Source organism: Phocoena phocoena, chromosome 20 (assembly GCF_963924675.1).
Source record: "Phocoena phocoena chromosome 20, mPhoPho1.1, whole genome shotgun sequence".
Taxonomy (NCBI): domain Eukaryota; kingdom Metazoa; phylum Chordata; class Mammalia; order Artiodactyla; family Phocoenidae; genus Phocoena; species Phocoena phocoena.
In genome coordinates this window covers 5,144,275-5,163,416 of record NC_089238.1, presented here as the reverse complement: position 1 = coordinate 5,163,416, position 19,142 = coordinate 5,144,275, and the positions used below count along the sequence as shown (strand labels likewise).

At 40.9% G+C, this 19,142-nt stretch overlaps 1 pseudogene; it reads right to left on the bottom strand.

The window, feature by feature from the left end:
* Positions 1 to 2,910: 2,910 nt before the first annotated feature.
* The window catches only part of LOC136140961 (zinc finger protein 160-like), a 73,698-nt pseudogene continuing 57,466 nt past the window's right edge, over positions 2,911 to 19,142 (bottom strand).

The following is a 19,142-nucleotide window of genomic DNA, read 5'->3' as shown; positions in this document are numbered from 1 at the left end:
TCTCTTCAATTTCCAAAAATAAGACTTTTTTTTTTTTTTGCCATACGCCGGCCTCTCACTGTTGTGGCCTCTCCCGTTGTGGAGCACAGGCTCCGGACGCGCAGGCTCAGCGGCCATGGCTCACTGGCCCAGCCGCTCCGCAGCATGTGGGATCCTCCCAGACCGGGGCACGAACCCGTGTCCCCTGCATCGGCAGGCGGACTCTCAACCACTGCGCCGCCAGGGAAGCCCCAAGACTAACTTTTTTTAAATCATACATACAACCATTATTGCCATCCAATGGAGAAAGTGACCAACTTTTCCTGTGCATTGTTCCTACCACATAATCAGTCCCTAAGAACCTGTCACTCCCCTCCCATGAAAAGCCCAGTGCCTCATGTCTTGCCTGCTCTTGTCCAGGTCAGTCGGTAGAGCACTCTGTCCTGTAACCCACGGTGAACAGGAGGGTGCCCTGAACATAATGAGCATGATTGATGATTCATGTCCTAGTTTTACACTATTCCCTGCCCCTCCCTGACACTAATTCACACACTACTGAATTTGATAATTCAGGATTCATGTCTTTCCAGGGAACATGGATGTGAATGAACCACACCTAATGAAGTTGGCCCCCTCATCTTACTGATTCCTTCCCAGAGACCATCATGAAAGGCCTGTAATGAATGCATGAAATCAACATATTAGCAAGGCCAAGCTCTTAGGGCTCACCACACAACAGGCCAATAAACTGAGAGACTAGTTGTTAGAGCAAGCAACAGTGGCTTTATTCAGAAAGCCAGCAGACCCAGAAGACGGTGGACTACTGTCCCAAAGAATCATCTTCCCTGAGTTAGAATTCAGGCTTCTTTCATACTAAAAGAGGAAGGAGTAAGCTCCTGGTTCCAATCAAGTTCTTGAGGGGATGTTTTAATTTCTTCTTTCTTGAATCCATTCACAGGGGAGCCTGGACAGGAGGTTTCCCACGAGGTAAACAAAGATATTTTAGTTTAATGCACATTACACGGGAATCAGGTTTCCCAAAGATAGCCCATTATGTATAATTTAAGCTTATAGGCAACATCCCTTTAGTGATTCACTTGTAGCCAAAGCAACAGAATACAAATGTTAAAGGAAAAGGAAAAGATCCAATATGGAGACAGACTTGTTCTTCCCTGTTACTTCAAACTTTAGGTTGAAAAGCGTAAATAGTAAGTAGCCTTTTCAAGAAAACTCAAATAATTAAATTTTAATATACGGAAGATAATCGGTTATTTCCACATATGTCCTTTTTCCTCTCATATACACACCATGTCAGAAGTTTTAACATGTTGTGAGTTGTAATGATTCTGCAGTATGTAATATCTCAGGTTAACCTCAGAGAACTAAAGATTTATTTATTCCTAGTATGCCTTCTCCGATGGTCTGTTGTAAGAATTGCTCAAAAAATTCACCAAATTCATTATATTTGTAAGGACTGTCCCAAATATTCGTTCTTTGGTAAACCCCAAGGATGTACTGTTTCATGAAGCTTTTCCGTGTATACTTTGTAACCTGTAAGAATTCTGTCATTACACTAAAGGTGTGGATACTTGATGTAAAAATTTACAACATTCATTACATCGGAAAGCTTGCTCGCCAGCGTAAATCCTCTATTTCAGTTTTGATCTTCAAGTACAGTCCTCAGGACACATATTGCTTTGTGTGGTTTCTCTCAAAACTGTGTACTCTGAAGCTTAGTGCACTGTGAGGCCTGGAGAAAGCCTCTATTCATACATTTCCATAGCTTCTCTTCAATATGGATTTTCTGCAATTGCCAAGTACTTGAACTCAAGGTAAAGGTTTTGCCTCAACCAGTGCATCTGGGAGGTACGGCGCCAGTATGCTCCTATCTTGTGACTTCTGGGTAAGATCTTTGCCACACACATTTCTGCGGGTTTTACTCAGGATAAATATTCTGATATCGGGCTTCCCTGGTGGCGCAGTGGTTGAGAGCATGCCTGCTGATGCAGGGGATGCGGGTTCGTGCCCCGGTCCGGGAAGATCCCACATGCCGCGGAGCGGCTGGGCCCGTGAGCCATGGCCGCTGAGCCTGCGCGTCCGGAGCCTGTGCTCCGCAACGGGAGAGGCCACAACAGTGAGAGGCCCGTGTACCGAAAAAAAAAAAAAATTCTGATACCTAGCGATGAGTGAGCAATAGTTTAACTTTTGACATATTTGTTGCATTTTAAAACATGAAGTATTTGGTGATCACTGAGTTTAAGGCACAATCTAAAAGCATTCAAAATTTAGTACATTTGTAACATTCTGAAGAGTGCAGATTACCTGAATATTGGTGAGATGTGAGCTGTGAGAATAGGTTTTTCACATTCATGGCACTGGTGAGGAATCTTCCTAGATTGAATTCATTTTCTAAAGGCCTGACTATACTAAATACATTTATCTGGCTTCTATCCAGTATGAATTTTCTCGTGAAGCCTAAGATGTGAAGGCCTCCTAAAGCACTGCCACCTTCGTTGTATTTTTTTTTAAGATTTATTTATTATTTATTTTTGGCGTGTTGGGTCTTAGTTGCGGCACGCAGGATCCTCGTTGAGGCATGCAGGATCTTTCACTCTAGTGCGCAGGCTTCTCTCTAGTTGTGGCGTGCAGGTCTTCTCTTCTCTAGTTGTGGCGCACAGGCTCCAGGGTGCATGGGCTCTGTAGTTGTGGTGCGTGGGTTCCAGAGTGCACGGGCTCTGTAGTTTGCAGCATGTGGGCTCTAGTTGAGACACGCAAGCTCAGTAGTTGTGGCACGCAGGCTTAGTAGCCCCGCAGCACATGGGATCTTAATTCTCTGACCAGGGATCAAACCCATGTCCCCTACACTGTAAGGCAGATTCTTTACCACTGGACCACCAAGGAAGTCCCCTTCACTATATATTTTTAAGTGCTCTAACCTGTATGGACCCTCTGATGGTAAGTTTGGCTTGAAAGCACACTGAAGACTTTGCCACACTCACTACATTTGTAAGGTTTCTCTCTAGTATGAATTCTCTGATGGTAAGTGAGGCTCAATGCACAAAAGCTTTGCCACACTGATATTTGTATGATTTCTCCATAGTATGAATTCTCTGAACAACGGTTAGGTGTGAATTTTGAAGACCTTCCAACATATATCACACTAACATAGTTTCTCTCAGGTATGGGTTTTCTGATGTGTAGCGAGGGTTGAGACCTGAGTAAAGGCTTTCCCACACTCAAAACATTTGAAAGGTTTCTCTATATGTACTCTCCGATGACTTGTAAGGTGTGAATTTCGACTGAAGACCTTGCCACACTCATTACATTTGAAAGGTTTCTCTCCAGTATGAACTCTCCAATGAAGTCGAAGATGTGATTTTTGACTAAAGACCTTTCCACACTCATCACATTTGTAAGGTTTCTCACCAGTATGAATTCTCTTATGACTTAAAAGGACTGCCTTCTCACTAAAGGCCTTGCCACACTCACTGCATTTCTAAGGTTTCTCTCCAGTATGAAATCTCTTATGACTTATGAAATGTGAATGCTGACTCAAGAGCTTCCCACACTCATTACACTTATAAGGTTTCTCTCCAGTATGAATCCTCCGATGACCCGCAAGGTGTGCATTTCGGCTAAAGACTTTGCCACACGTATCACATTTATATACTTTCTTTCCTGTATGAATTTTCTGATGTCTACTGAGGTTTGAGCTGTCAGTAAAGGTTTTACCACACTCATTACACTGGTAACTTCTCTTTCCAGCATGAATATTCTGATGACGTACAAGGTATGAATTCTGACCAAAGATTTTACCACATACATCACATTTATGTAAGTTTGCTCCTGGGTGGATGATCTGATGCCTGGCAAGGGTGGAGCCATTTTTAAAGGTTTTGCCACACGCCTTACATTTGTAACATTTCTCTCCAGGATGAATTTTATGATGACATGCAAGCTGTGAACTTCGACCAAAGAATTTGTCACATATGTCACATTTATGTAATCTCTCTCCTGTGTGGATGGTCTGATGTTTAATGAGGTGTGAGCCCTTAAGAAAGGCTTTCCTACACCCATTGCATTTGCAAGGTCTTTCCCTGTGTGCTTTAAGGTTTTGCGTCATCACTGAAGGATGCACAAAATCATTCCCATATATATTAGAAACATTGACTTGGACACTAGGAGGAATTCTTTGAAGTGGTGAAAATGAGAAACGATTGTTGATAGACCTCTCAACTACATCACATTCAGAAATTATCCCATCAGTCCGAAATATCTGCAGTTTATCCTGGAAGTTTAATCCAAGCCTATTTCCACAGGGCTTCATTCCTGCACCCCCTCTACCATGTCGATCTCTTCCATCAGTGAGATTTTTGTTGCAGATTACAGGCATTCCTTTGTAATTTCTTTCATCGTCTCTCCACTGACACTCAAAAGTCATACATATTTTTCTGAATTTCCCAGAGGTGAAAATGTTTGATTTTACAGCTTTTAGGTCTTCCCAACATCGGTGTTTGGAATACTTCTCCTTTATCACTGTTCACTTTAGGCTGTAATTGCTTGATCACATGTATAGGGGAGATATCTACAAGATATAAAGAACCATAGGTATCCCATTCACAATAATTCAAAGATATACCAAAGATAGGTATGAAATGCCCCAACCATGACCTTAAATTTTTGGAAACACTAAAGGAATAGAATTCTTTACTTAAGAAAGCGTGACAACATAAATCCAAATATACTTTAAGGTAGCCTAGTTTTAAACACCATATGACAAAAACACTCACACTGGACAAACTTATGTTGGCTCTCAAAGAGTATTCTTCTACTATCATCTCTAAGAACATACCAACCAACAGTAAACATACTGCTGTCTCATAATTGAGGAGAAAAATATACTATTGATGTATTCTGCATACTTACTGTACATAAATTAATTTTTAAAAATAGACAATGTATTGTACCAGGAAATAATCCAAAACAAAACTTATCCAATTAATAATAAAATTGGCTGTTTAGAAATGTAAAACAAATATAACACAGAAAATGAAGAATTTGATAAAACAATTTTTAAGAAACAATATATTTTTCTAAATTTTTGCTATAGAACTATGTACCCGCCCAAAAAAGGCATTTTACATTAACAAGTAGTATGTGTCAGTTGTATTGCATAATACATGCTAAAAGACCATCATCTGTAAATGACACTTACAATTTAAGACATAAAATATCCTCCAGTTATCTAATGGCCAGTAACAGAGCAATCCCTACCTATGCGGTATCCTTAATTATCTGGTTTAATGGCTCCAAAATACTAGAAACAAAAAGTGAGCACTTTGCATATTTTTATTGACTAGGGTGAGACACAATGTTGTTGGAAAAAATGCAAATGAAAACCATATAAGATATAATGCAGATAAAGTCATATCATAAAGAACATGAATTTTATTAGCAGAAATCAGAAGGAAAAACCAGGAAAAAGCCATCTAAAGACAAATGAGTTTCTTCTGTACATACGTGCAGTTACAAAGAAACTGAATCAACCCTCCAGTAGAGTAGGGGACCATAATTTTCAAAAGTTAAGTTGCCTTAAATCTGAATTTTCCTGCTAAGTCTGATTAACCTATCAAAAATTTTATACTGTTTCTTCTTCCACACATGTTCATCTCAAGATTGAGGAGTACCAAAGAAAAAGGGGGACTGAAACTGAACAGGAAACTGCAGGGCCTTCCTGGTTACAAAAGCCTTTCCGAGTCTCCCATTTCCTGTTTGTAAAAAAAAAAGGCTTGGGCTTCCCTGGTGGCGCAGTGGTTGAGAGTCCGCCTGCCGATGCAGGGGATACGGGTTCGTGCCCCGGTCCGAGAGGATCCCACATGCCGCGGAGCGGCTGAGCCTGTGAGCCATGGCCGCTGAGCGTGAGCGTCTGGAGCCTGTGCTCCGCAGCGGGAGAGGCCACAGCAGTGAGAGGCCCACATACCACAAAAAAAAAAAAAAAAAAAAAAAAAAAAAAGGCTTTAGTCTCCTAGACCATTCCTGAGTTCAGAAAGTCAGATTCAAGCAGTTACTAATTAGGGGATTGAGAGAATACAGAAACAAAGGAAAAGCAAGTCCAATTTAATCACTTCCATGATTGGTAGCTTAAATTGGTACCTTGATTTATGAACCCAAACTGTGGCTTCAACCAGTTACCCCAAGAGGACTTAAAAATTGATGACACCAGAAGGTCCACTGAGAATTGAAATTCTTAACCAGCCACACTTGGCTCTAAGTAAATAATAAAATGCCTGAACTATTGCTTTTCCTGTCTCCTAGAAGGAAGTTAAGGGATCACAAGACTCTGATTTAGGAACTGTTTTGCAGAAACATACAGAATAATCAGAAAGGAAGCCACAACTTGATTCTCAAAAGTCTGCAGCTGAGATCTTACAGGAAAGCTGGGATTACAGACACTCCCCTCCCCTCTCTCCCTTACCCTTTAAAACTCTCACACCCTGGCCAGCCAGGAAGATGGATTTGAGGCAAGGCCAGGTCTCCCAAGTTTCTGGTTGGCACCTCCTCAACTAATACACATTTCTCTGCTTCTAACTCCAATGAGGAACGGGCATATGAATTTGGATTCAACATCATGTGTGATGTATGTTCTTTATTAGGAAAAGGGAGAAGACTATGCTGAAAAATATCCTGCAATGCAGCAGTTACACAAAGCTATCACCATACTCAATGGGGAAAGAATGAAAGCTCTTCCTTTAAGATCAGGAACAAGACAAGGATACCTGCTCTCAATATTTCTAAAAGCCTATTACTGGAAGTCCCAGGAAGAACAGAGAGGCAGAAAATTGGGTAACAGATATCCCAATAGCAAAAGGGAGTGAAATCGTCTCTACAGAACTGACATGATCTAATATGTAGAAAACCGTGAATATTCTGCAGAAAAAACCTGCTAAAATTTTTAGAGCTCTAAAAAAATGACAAGATATAAAATCAACATGCAAAATTCAGTTGGGTTCATAAACATTAAAAATGAACAACCAAAAAAGAAAATGAGAAAAAGATTCCAGTTACAAGAAAATCAAAAAAAAAAAAGTTAGATGCAACATTATATAAGAAGGTAAAGATATGTATATTGCAAACTAAAGACTGCTGAAAATTTTAGAAAAGACAAAAATAAATGCAAAGACATCCCAAATTCACGGATTGGAAGTCAATATTGTTATGATGTCAATACCACCCAAAGTGATCATTATATTCAAATCATTCCCTAGTGAAATCCCAGTAGTGTTTTCCTGAAGAAACAGATAAATCCATCCTGTGATTCATATGGAGTCTCAGGAAAAAACAAAGAGCAAAAACAACCTTGAAAAGAACAAACTTGTTGTATCACACTTCTTTATTTCAAAACTTATTCCACAGATACACTAATCAAAACAGTGTGGTACTGGCATACAGACAGACTGCTGGAATAGAACAGAAGACTTCCAAAAAAAAACTCTTGAGGGATAGCGGCTAAGATGGCAGAGAAGGACTCTAAGTTCCCCTCCTTTCACAAGCACACCAAAATCACAACTGACTGAAGAGCAACCACTGAACTAGAACCTACCAGAAAAGATCTTCAACAGCTAATGAAGGAACCACAACTGGACAGAAGGACGGGCAGATTGGCCATATAATCAAATCGCATGCCCCCTGGGTGGGCAGCCCACAAACAGGAGAATAATTGTATTACAGAGGTTCTCCCACAGGAGTGAGAGTTCTGAGCTCCATGTAAGGCAGCAGCTCAGCCCAGGAGTCCAGCCCCAGGAAGCAGAGTCCTCAGAGCATTTGGCTTAGAAGGCCAGCGGGACTTGACTGCAGCTCCACAGGACTGGGGGAAATTGAGACTTCACTCTTAAAGGGCGCACAAAAGAATCTCACATGCACTGGGACAAAGGGCAAAAGCAGTAATATCATAGGAGCATGGACCAGAGCCACCTGCTGGTCTTAGAGGATCTCCGGGGAGGCAGGAGGCAACTGTAGCATGGTCAGGAGACATAGACACTGGTGGTGGACATATCAGGCAACATTCATCTGCATGAGCTCTCCTGGAGGCTGACGTCTTGGCACCAAGACCTGGCCCCATCCAAAACCCTGCAGGCTCCAGTGCTGTGACTCCCCGCCTCAGACCAAACACCACACTGGGCAGGGGCACAGTCCCACCCATTAGCAGACAGGCTGTCTAAAGACTTCCTGAGCCCCCAGCTACTTCCCATGCCCCTAGACACCAGTGGGCCCTATCCACCAGAGGCAAAGACCCAGCACCACCCACCAGAGAGCAGGCACCTGCCCCTCCCACAAGGAAGTCTGCACAAGCCTCTAGATCAGCTTCACTCACCAGGGTAAAGACACTAGAAGCAAGAAAACTATAGTCTCTGCAGCCTATAGACCAAATCTGCAAACGCAGGCCACATACTACCTGAGGACCAGATAGCCCCTGGTCCATAGGTGACGAAAGGGGAGTGCACTGCCTGAATGCATAGGACGTCTCCTACAGAGGGCCACTTCTCCAAGGTTGAGAAATGTATGTAACATACATAAAATAGAAATGGCAATTTAGACAAAATGAGGCGACAGAGGAATATGTTTCAGATAAAGGAACAAAACAGAAGCCCAGAAGAAAAACCAAGTGTCGTGGGGACAGGCAAACTATTCAAGAAAGAGTTCAGAGTAATAATCGTAAAGATAATCAAAGAATTTGGTAGGAGAATGGATGCACAGTGTGAGAAATGAGAAGTTTTTAACAAAGACTTAGAAATTCTAAATAACAATGAAACAGAATTGAAGAATACAATAAATGAAATGAAAAATATGAGGAATTAATAATAGACGAAATGAGGCAGAATAATGGCCCAGTGAGCTGGAAAACAGAGTAGGGGAAATCACTGCCACCAAAGGGAAAAAAAGAAAAGAATAAAAAGAAATGAGATCAGTTTCAGAGACCTCTGGGACAAGAGCAAGTATGCTAATATTCGCAATACAGGGTTCCCAGAAGGAGAAGAGAGAAAGGGCCTGAGAAAATATTTGAAGAGATAATAGCTGAAAACTTCTCTAACCTGGGAAAGGAAACACCAAGAGACATTCTGATTAAAACAACAAAAATTAAAGACAGAAAAGTACAAGCAACAAGGGAAAGCAATAAAAAACACACAAGAGAACTGCCATAAGACTATCACATGATTTTTCATCAGAAACTCTGCAAGCCAGAAGGCACTGGCACAATATACTTAAAGTGATGAAAGAGAAAAACCTGAAACCAAGAGTAGTCAAACCAGCAAAGTTCTCCTTCAGATTGATGGAGAAATCAAAAGATTCATAGACAAGAAAAAGCTAAAAGAATTCAACACCACCAAACCAAATTTACAACAAATGCTAAAAGAACTTCTCTAGTGGGAAAAGACCACAACAAGACTTTCTTGACTACAAACAAGAAAATCACAAAATGGAAAAGCTCACTGGTAAAGGCAAACATATAATAAAGGCAGAAAATCATCCACACACAAAGCTAGTAGGTAGGTTAAAAAACAAAAGTAGTAAAACCATCTGTATCCACAATGAGCAGTTAAGGGATATACATAACAACTGGATGTAAAATATAATATCAAAAACAGTAATCATGCAGAGAGGAGAGTACAAATGCAGAGTATCTAAAACGCATTTGAGATTAGCAACTTCAAACAAGCACATAAACATACGTACTAGTATACAAAAACCTCATGGTAACTGAGAAACAAAAATCTCTAATACAGGGGGCTTCCCTGATGGCGCAGTGGCTGAAAATCTGCCTGCTAATGCAGGGGACACGGGTTTGAGCCCTGGTCTGGGAGGATCCCCCATGCCACGGAGCAACTAGGCCCGTAAGCCACAACTACTGAGCCTGCGCATCCGGAGCTTGTGCTCTGCAACAAGAGAGGCCACGACAGTGAGAGGCCCGCGCACCGCGATGAAGAGTGGCCCCCGCTCGCCGCAGCTAGAGAAAGCCCTCGCACAGCAACGAAGACACAACGCAGCCAAAAATAAATAAATTAATTTAAAAAAAAATCTCTAATACATATAAAAAAGAAAAAGAAATCCAACCATAACACTAATGATACTCATCAAACCAGAAGAAAAGAGAACAAAAGAAGAAAGGGGGACAAAAAGACCTACAAAAACAAATCCAAAACAATCAACGAAATGGCAATAGAAACATACATATCAATAATTATCTTAAATGTAAATGAACTAAATGCTGCAACCAAAAGGTACAGACTGGATGAATGGATACAAACATAGGACCTGTACATATGCTGCCTGCAAGAGACTCACTTCAGATGCAGAGACATATACAGACTGAAAGTGAAGGGATGGTAAAAAGTATTCCGTGCAACCGGAAATAAAAAAGAAGCTTGAGAAGCAACACTTATATCAGACAAAACAGACCTGAAAAAGAAAAAAGACTGTTAAAAGAGACAAGGCCACAAGAAAATGATCACAGGATCAATCCAAAAAGACATAATTCCAAATATATATCCACCCCAACTAAGGAGCACCTCAATATATAAGGCAAATGTTAACAGACATAAAAGGAGAAATGGACAGCAACACAATAATAGTGGGGGACTTTAACACCCACTTATATTGATGGGCAGATCATCCAGACAGAAAATCCATCAGGAAACACAGGCCTTAACTGACACATTAGAGCAGATGGACTTAATTGATATTTATAGAGCATTCCACCTGAAAGCAGCAGAATACACATTCTTTTCAAGTGCACATGGGGCATTCTACAAGACAGACCACGTGCTGGATCACAAAGCAATCCTCGGTAAATGTAAGAAAACTGGAATCATATCAAGCATCTTTTCCAACCACAATGCTATGAAGCTAGAAATCAACTAAAAAAAAAAAAAAAACCCACAAAACCAAAAACCAAAAAAGCTGCAAAAAAAACACAAAGATGTGGAAGCTAAAGAATATGCTACTACACAACCAGTGGATCACTGAAGAAATCAAAGAGGAAATTAAAAAAAAAAACCCTAGAGACAAATGAAAATGAAAACAGTATGACCCAAAACCTATGGGACACAGTAAAAACAGTTCTAAGAGGGAAGTTTATAGCAAAACAAGCTAAACTTAGGATTCAAGAACAATCTCAAACAACCTCAAATAAATAACCTAACTTTCTGCCTAAAGGAACTAGAAAAAGAACAAAACCCCAAAGAGAGATATAAAGATCAGAGCAGAAATAAATGAAATAGAGACCAAAAAAGAAAAAAAAAGAAAAGATCTATGAAACTAAAACCTGGTTCTTTGAAAAGACAAAGAACATTGATAGAGAAGTCTCAGAAAATGGCAGAGGAACAAGATGTGGAGATCACCTTCCTCTCCACAGATACATCAAAAACACATCTACATGTGGAACAACTCCTCCTACAGAACACTGGCAGAAGACCTCAGACTTCCAAAAAAGGCAAAAAAAATCTCCATGTAACTGGGTAAGGCAAAAGGAAAAAAAAAAAAAAGAGACAAAGGCAACAGGACAGGACTCACGCCTCTGCGAGGGCACTGTGAAGGAGGAAATGTTTCTGCACACTAGGAAGCCCCCTCACTGGCAGAGACAAGGGGGAGCTTTGGAGCCTCAGAGGAGAACACAGCAACAGGGGTGCGGAGAGCAAAGCAGAGAGAATCCCGCACAGAGGATCAGTGTCAACCAGCACTCCCCAGCCTGAGATGCTTGCCTGCCTGCCGGGGCGAGTGGGGGCTGGGTGCTGGGGCTCGGGCTTCAGAGGTCAGACCCCAGGGAGAGAGGATTGGGGGTTAGCTGTGAGAAGACAGCCTGATGGAGTCCGGAAAGTAACCTGGGCCTGCCGGATAGACAAGGGACCATTGTTGCAGGGTGCACGAGGAGAGGGGCACAGCCGCCCTAGGAGCTTCTTTCTCCACGCACTCACAGACAGCACGGCACAGCCTACACAAGCTCTAGGGCCTGGTGAGAGCTGGGCCTGCTATCTTGGATCCCAGAGGTGGGCGTGACGGCTACTGCTGCCACCGCAGGTCCCGTGAGCAAGCCCAGGTCACTGCCCACACCTTCCCGGGAGCCAGTGCAGCCCGCCACTGCCAACAGTCCAGCGATCTGGGACCAACTTCCTGGGGAAAGCGAACAGCACACCTCAGGCTGTTGAAAATTCCCACTGGTCTCTGCTGCCAAAGGTACTCCCCGCACATCCCAATTGTGAATGCTGTATCCTTCCCGCTCCCTGGCCTGGGTGAGCAAGTGAGCCCTCATCAGCCACTGCTTTCGCTCCCCCTTGCCTGGGTGGGGAAGAGACTCCTGAAGGTGGCCAAAATGCAGAGGCAGAGCCAAAACCGAAGCTGAACTCTTGGGGCAGTGTGACCAAAGAAGAGAAAGGGAAATTTCTCCATGCAGCCACAGGAACAGCAGATTAAATCCCTCAATCGGCTTGGTAAACCCTCCATCTGTGCAATATCTGAATAGACAACGAGTGTTCCCACAATTGAGGCTGTGGACTTTGGGGCAAGTACTCGTAGGAGTTGGGTCAGGTCAGAGCATAAGCTGGCCCCACAGTGCCCACAGCAGGTGCAGAGACCTACCGAGAGTTCGAGTTCTGCTTTTGATTTGCTTTTAGTTTTGGTAGTTTAGTTTTTAGTGTTTGTTTTCATTTGGGGGTTCGTTCGTTTGGTTGCTCTCTTCTTTTTTGTTATCTCTTTCTCTTGTGCGGTTTGTTTTTTTGTCTTGGGGTTTTGTTTGTTCGTTTTCTTTTTTGTTTGTTTTCGTTTGTGTGTTTCTTTGTGTGTGTCTGTTTTCTTTCTTTTTTTTTTTTTCCTTTTCTTCCACACCGTGCAGTTGCAGACTCTTGGTGCTCTGAACAGGGGTCGGGCCTGAGCCTCTGAGGTGGGAGAGCCTAGTCCAGGACGCTGGACAACCAGAGAACTCTCAGCCTCAGGGAATATTAATTGGCAAGAGCTCTTCCACAGGACTCCATCTCAACACCAAGACCTGGCTCCACCCAACGGCAAGCAAGCTCCAGTGCTGGAGGCCTCATGCCAAATAACTAGGAAGACAGAAACACAACCCCACCCATTAGAAGAAAGGCTGCCTAAAGTCATACTAAGCTCAAAAACACCACAAAAAGAGCCACCAGGCGTGGCCCTGCCCATCAGAGGGACAAGATCCAGCAGCACCCACCAGAAAGGAGGCACCAGTCCTCCCACCAGGGAGCCTACACAAGCCATTGGACCAACCTCACCCACTGCGGGCAGACACCAGAAGTAAGAGGAACTACGACCCTGCAGCCTGCGGATAGGAGACCCCAAACACAGTAAATTAAACAAAATGAGAAGACAGAGGAATATGCTGCAGATGAAGGAGCAAGGTAAAAACCCACAAGACCAAACAAATGAAGAGAATATAGGCAGTCTACCTGAAAAAGAATTCAGAGTAATAATAGTAAAGATGATCTAAAATCTCAGCAATAGGGCTTCCCTGGTGGCACAAGTGGTTGGGAGTCCGCCTGTCAATGCAGGGGACATGGGTTCAAGCCCTGGTCCCGGAGGATCCCACATATCGCAGAGCAACTGAGCCCGTGTGCCACAACTACTGAACCTGTGCTCTAGAGCCCACGAGCCACAACTACTGAGCCCACACGCTGCATCTACTGAAGTCCACGTGCTCTAGAGTCCATGCTCTGCAAGAGAAGCCACCACAGTGAGAAGCCTGCGCACAACGAAGAGTAGCCCCCACTCACTGAAACCAGAGAAAGCCCACGCACAGCCACAAAGACCCGACAGCCAAAACTAACAAATAAATTTATATAAAAAAATAATAAAATCTCAGAAATAGAATAAAACACAAGTAATGTTTAACAAGGACACAGAAGAACTAAAGAACAAACCAACAGTGATGAGCAACACAACAAGTGAAATTAAAAATACTCTAGTAGGGGGCTTCCCTGGTGGCGCAGTGGTTGAGAGTCCGCCTACCGATGCAGGGGACACGGGTTCGTGCCCCAGTCCGGGAAGATCCCACATGCCGCGGAGCGGCTGGGCTCGTGAGCCATGGCCACTGAGCCTGCACATCTGGAGCCTGTGCTCCGCAACGGGAGAGGCCACAACAGTGAGAGGCCCACATACCGGGGAAAAAAAAAAAAACCTCTAGTAGGAATCAACAGCAGAATAACTGAGGCAGAACAACGGATAAGTGAGCTGGAAGATAGAATGATGGAAATAACTGCCATGGAGCAGAATAAAGAAAAAAGAATGAAAAGAATTGAGGACACTCTCAGAAATCTCTGAGACAACGTTTGAATTACAGGTGTCCCAGGAGAAGAAGAGAAAGAGGAAGAGTCTGAGAAAATATTTGAAGAGATTATAGGCGAAAACTTCCCTAAACATGGGAAAGGAAATAGCCAATCAAGTCCAGGAAGTGCAGAGTCCCATACAGGATAAACCAAAGAAGAAACACGCCAAAACACATATTAATCAAACTATCAAAAATTAAATACAAAGAAAAACTATTAAAAGCAACAAGGGAAAAGCAACAAATAACATACAAGGGAATCCCCATAAGATTACCAGATGATCTTTCAGCAGAAACTGCAGGCCAGAAGGGTGTGGCAGGATTTATTTAAAGTGATGAAAGGGAAACACCTACAACCAAGATTACTCTACCCAGCAAGGATCTCATTCAGATTCCACGGAGAAATCAAGTTTTACAGATAAGCAAAGGCTAAGAGAATTCAGCATCACCAAACCAGCTCTACAGAAAATGCTAAAGGAACTTCCCTAAGCAGGAAACACAAAAGAAGAAAAAGACCTACAAAAACAAACCCAAAACAATTAAGAAAAGGGTAATAGGAACATACATATCAATAATTACCCTAAATGTGAACAGGTTAAATGCTCCAACCAAAAGACAGACTGGCTGAATGGATACAAAAACAAAACCTGTATATATGCTGTCTACAAAAGACCCACTTCAAACCTAGGGACACATACAGACTGAAAGTGAGGGGATGGGAAAAGATGTTCCATACAAATGGGAATCAAAAGAAAGCTGGAGTAACAATACTGATATCAGATAAAATAGACTTTAAAATAAAGACTGTTACAAGAGATAAGGAAGGACACTACATAATGATCAAGGGATCAATCCAAGGAAACATACAACTGTAAATATTTATGCACCCAACATAAGAGCACCTAAATACATAAGGCAAATGCTAACAGCCACAAAAGGGAAAATCGATAGTAACACAATAGTGGGGAACTTTAACACCCCACTTACACCAATGGACAGATCATCCAGACAGAAAATAAACAAGGAAACACAAGCTTTAAATGGCACAATAGACCGGATAGATTTAATTGATATTTATAGAACATTCCACCTGAAAGCAGAAGGATACACTTTCTTCTCAAGTGCATATGGAACATTCTCCAGGAGAGATCACATCTTGGGTAACAAATCAAGCCCTGGTAAATTTAAGAAAACTGAAATCATATCAAGCATCTTTTCCAACCACAACTCTATGAGATTAGAAATCAATTACAGGGGAAAAGAACTGTAAAAAATATATAACACATGAAGGCTAAACACTACACTACTAAATAACCAAGAGATCAGTAAAAAAATCAAAGAGAAAATCAAAAAATACCTAGAGACAAATAACAATGAAAACACGATGATCCAAAACATATCGGATGCAGCAAAAGCAGTTCTAAGGAGGAAGTTTACAGCAATACAATCCTACCTGAAGAAACAAGAAAAATCTCAAATAAACAATCTAAACAGCTAAAGGAACTAGAGAAAGATGAACAAAAAAAACCCAGTTAGTAGAAAGAAATCAATCATAAAGATAAAAGCAGAAATTAATGAAACAGAAACAATAGCAAAGATCAATAAAACTAAAAGCTGGTTCTTTGAGAAGATAAACAAAATTGATGAACCTTTAGCCAGGCTCATCAAGAAAAAGAGGGAGAGGACTCAAATCAATAAAATTAGAAATGAAAAAGGAAAAGTTACAAAGAACACTGCAGAAATACAAAGGATCATAAGAGACTACTATAAGCAACTATCGGCCAATAAAATGGACAACCTGGAAGAAATGGACCAATTCTTAAAAAGGTATAACCTTCTAAGACTGAACCAGGAAGAAACAAAGAATATGAACAGACCAATCACAAGTAATGAAATTGATACTGTGATTAAAAATCTTCCAGAACAAAAGTCCAGGACCAGATGTCTTCACAGGTGAATTCTACCAAACACTTAGAGAAGAGCTAACATCCATCCTCAAACTCTTCCAAAAAACTGAAGAGGAAGGAACTCTTCCAAGCTCATTCTGTGAGGTCACCGTCACCGATACCCAAAACAAAGATATCCTGAAAAAAGAAAATTACAGACCAATATTACTGATGAATATAGACACAAAAATCCTCAACAAACTACTAGCAAACAGAATCCAACAACACATTAAAAGAATCATACACCACAATCAAGTGGGATTTACCCCAGAGATGCAAGGATTCTTCAATATACGCAAATCAACCAATGTGATACACCATATTAACAAATTGAATGAAAACCATATGATCATTTGAATAGATGCAGAAAAACCTTTTAACAAAATTCCACACCCATTTATGATAAAAACTCTCCAGAAAGTGGGCACAGATGGAACCTACCTCAACATAATAAAGGCCATGTATGACACACAGCTAACATCATTCTCAATGTTGAAAAACTGAAAGCATTTCCTCGAAGATCAGGAACAAGACAAGGAGGTCCACTCTCATAACTACTATTCAATACAGTTTTGGAAGTCCTAGCCACAGAAATCAGAAAAGAAAAAGAAACAAAAGGAATATAAAATTGGAAAAGAAGAAGTAAAATTGTTTGCAGATGAGATGACACTATATGTAGAAAATCCTAAAGATGCCACCAGAAAACTACTAGAGCTAATCAATGAATTTGGTAAAGTTGCAGGATACAAAATTAATGCACAGAAATCTCTTGCACTCCTATACATGAATAACTAAAGACCAGAAAGAGAAATTAAGGAAACAATACCATTCACCAGTGCAACAAAAAAAGAATAAAATACCTAGGAATAAACCTACCCAAGGAGGTAAAAGACCTGTATTCAGAAAACTACAAAACACTGATGAGAGAAATCTAAGACGACACAAACAGATGGAGAGATATACCATGTTCTTGGATTTGAAGAATCAATACTGTGAAAATGACTATACTACCCAAAGCAATCTACAGATTCAATGCAATTCTTATCAAATTACCAATGGCATTTTTCACAGAACTAGAACAAAAAAAAATCTTAAAATCTATATAGAAACACAAAAGACCCCAAGTAGCCAAAGCAATCTTGACAGAAAAAAAACAGAGCTGGAGGAATCAGGCTCCCTGACTTCAGACTATACTACAAAGTCACAGGCATCAGAACAGTGTGGTACTTGCCCCAAAGCAGACATATACATCTATGAAACAGAATAGAGAGCCCCAAAATAAACCCATGTACATATGGCCAATTAATCTACAACAGAGGCAAGAATATACAATGGTGACAGTACCTTCAATAAGTGGTACTGGGAAAACTGGACAGCTACATGTAGAAGAATGAAATTAGAAAACTCCCTAACAACATAAACAAAAATAAACTCAAAATGGATTAAAGACCTAAATGTAAGGCCACATACTATAAAACTCTTAAGAGGAAAACAGAGAGAACACTCTTTGACATCAATCACAGCAACATCTTTTCTGACCAACCTTCTAGAGTAATGGAAATAAAAACAAAAATAAACAAATTGGACCTAATGAAACTTAAAAGCTTCAGCACAACAAAGGAAACCATAAACAAGACTAAAAGACAACCCTCAGAATGGGAGAAAATAATTACAAATGAATTAATGGACCAAAGATTACTCTCCAAAATATACAAATAGTTCATGCAGCTCAATATCAAAAAAACAAACAACCCAATCAAAATATGGGCAGAAGACCTAAACAGACATTTCTCCAAAAAAGACATACAGAGGGCCAAGAGGCACACGAAAACATGCTCAACATCACTAATCATTAGAGAAATGCAAATCAAGACTACAATGAGGCATCAGCTCACACAAGTCAGAATGGCCATCATCAAAAAATTTACAAACAATAAATGCTAGAGAGGGTGTGGAGACAAGGGAACCCTCTCACACTGTTGGTGGGAATGTAAATTGATACAGCCACTATGGAGAACAGTATGGAGGTTCCTTAAAAAACTAAAAATAGAATTACCATAAGACCCAGCAATCCCACTACTGGGCATATACCCAGAGAAAACCATAACTCAAAGACACATTCACCCCAATGTTCATTGCAGCACTATTTAGAATAGCCAGGTCCTGGAAGCAACCTAAATGCCTATCGACAGACCAACAGATAAAGAAAATGTAGTACATATACACAGTGGAATATTACTCAGCCATAAAAAGAATGAAATTGGGTCATTTGTAGAGACGTGGTTGGCCTAGACACTGTCATACAGAGTGAAGTAAGTCAGAGAAAAACAAACATCGTATATTAACGCATATAGGTGGAATCTAGAAAAATGATACAGATCAACCTGTTTGCAAGGCAGAAATAGAGACAAAGACATAGAGAACAAACGTATGGATACCAAGGGGCAGGGTCGGGTGGGATGAATTGGGAGATTGGGATTGTCATATATACACTATTGATACTATGTATAAAATATATAACTAATGAGAACCTACTGTATAGCACAGGGAACTCTACTCAATGCTCTGTGGTGACCTAAATGGGAAGGAAATCCGAAAAAGAGAGGATATATGTATACGTAGAGTTGATTCACTTTGCTGTACAGTAGAAACTAACACAACATTATAAAGCAACTATACTCTAATAAAAATTAATTTAAAAAAAACTAATAAGTGAAATGGTAATTACAGGGAAATTTGCTGCTTTAAATGCTTATATTGTAAAAGAAGAAAGTATCTTTTAACATGCTATTTTATACTAATATGTGTAAAATAGATAACTAATGAGAACCTGATGTACAGCACAGGGAACTCTACTTCACTTAGCTGTACAGTAGAAACAA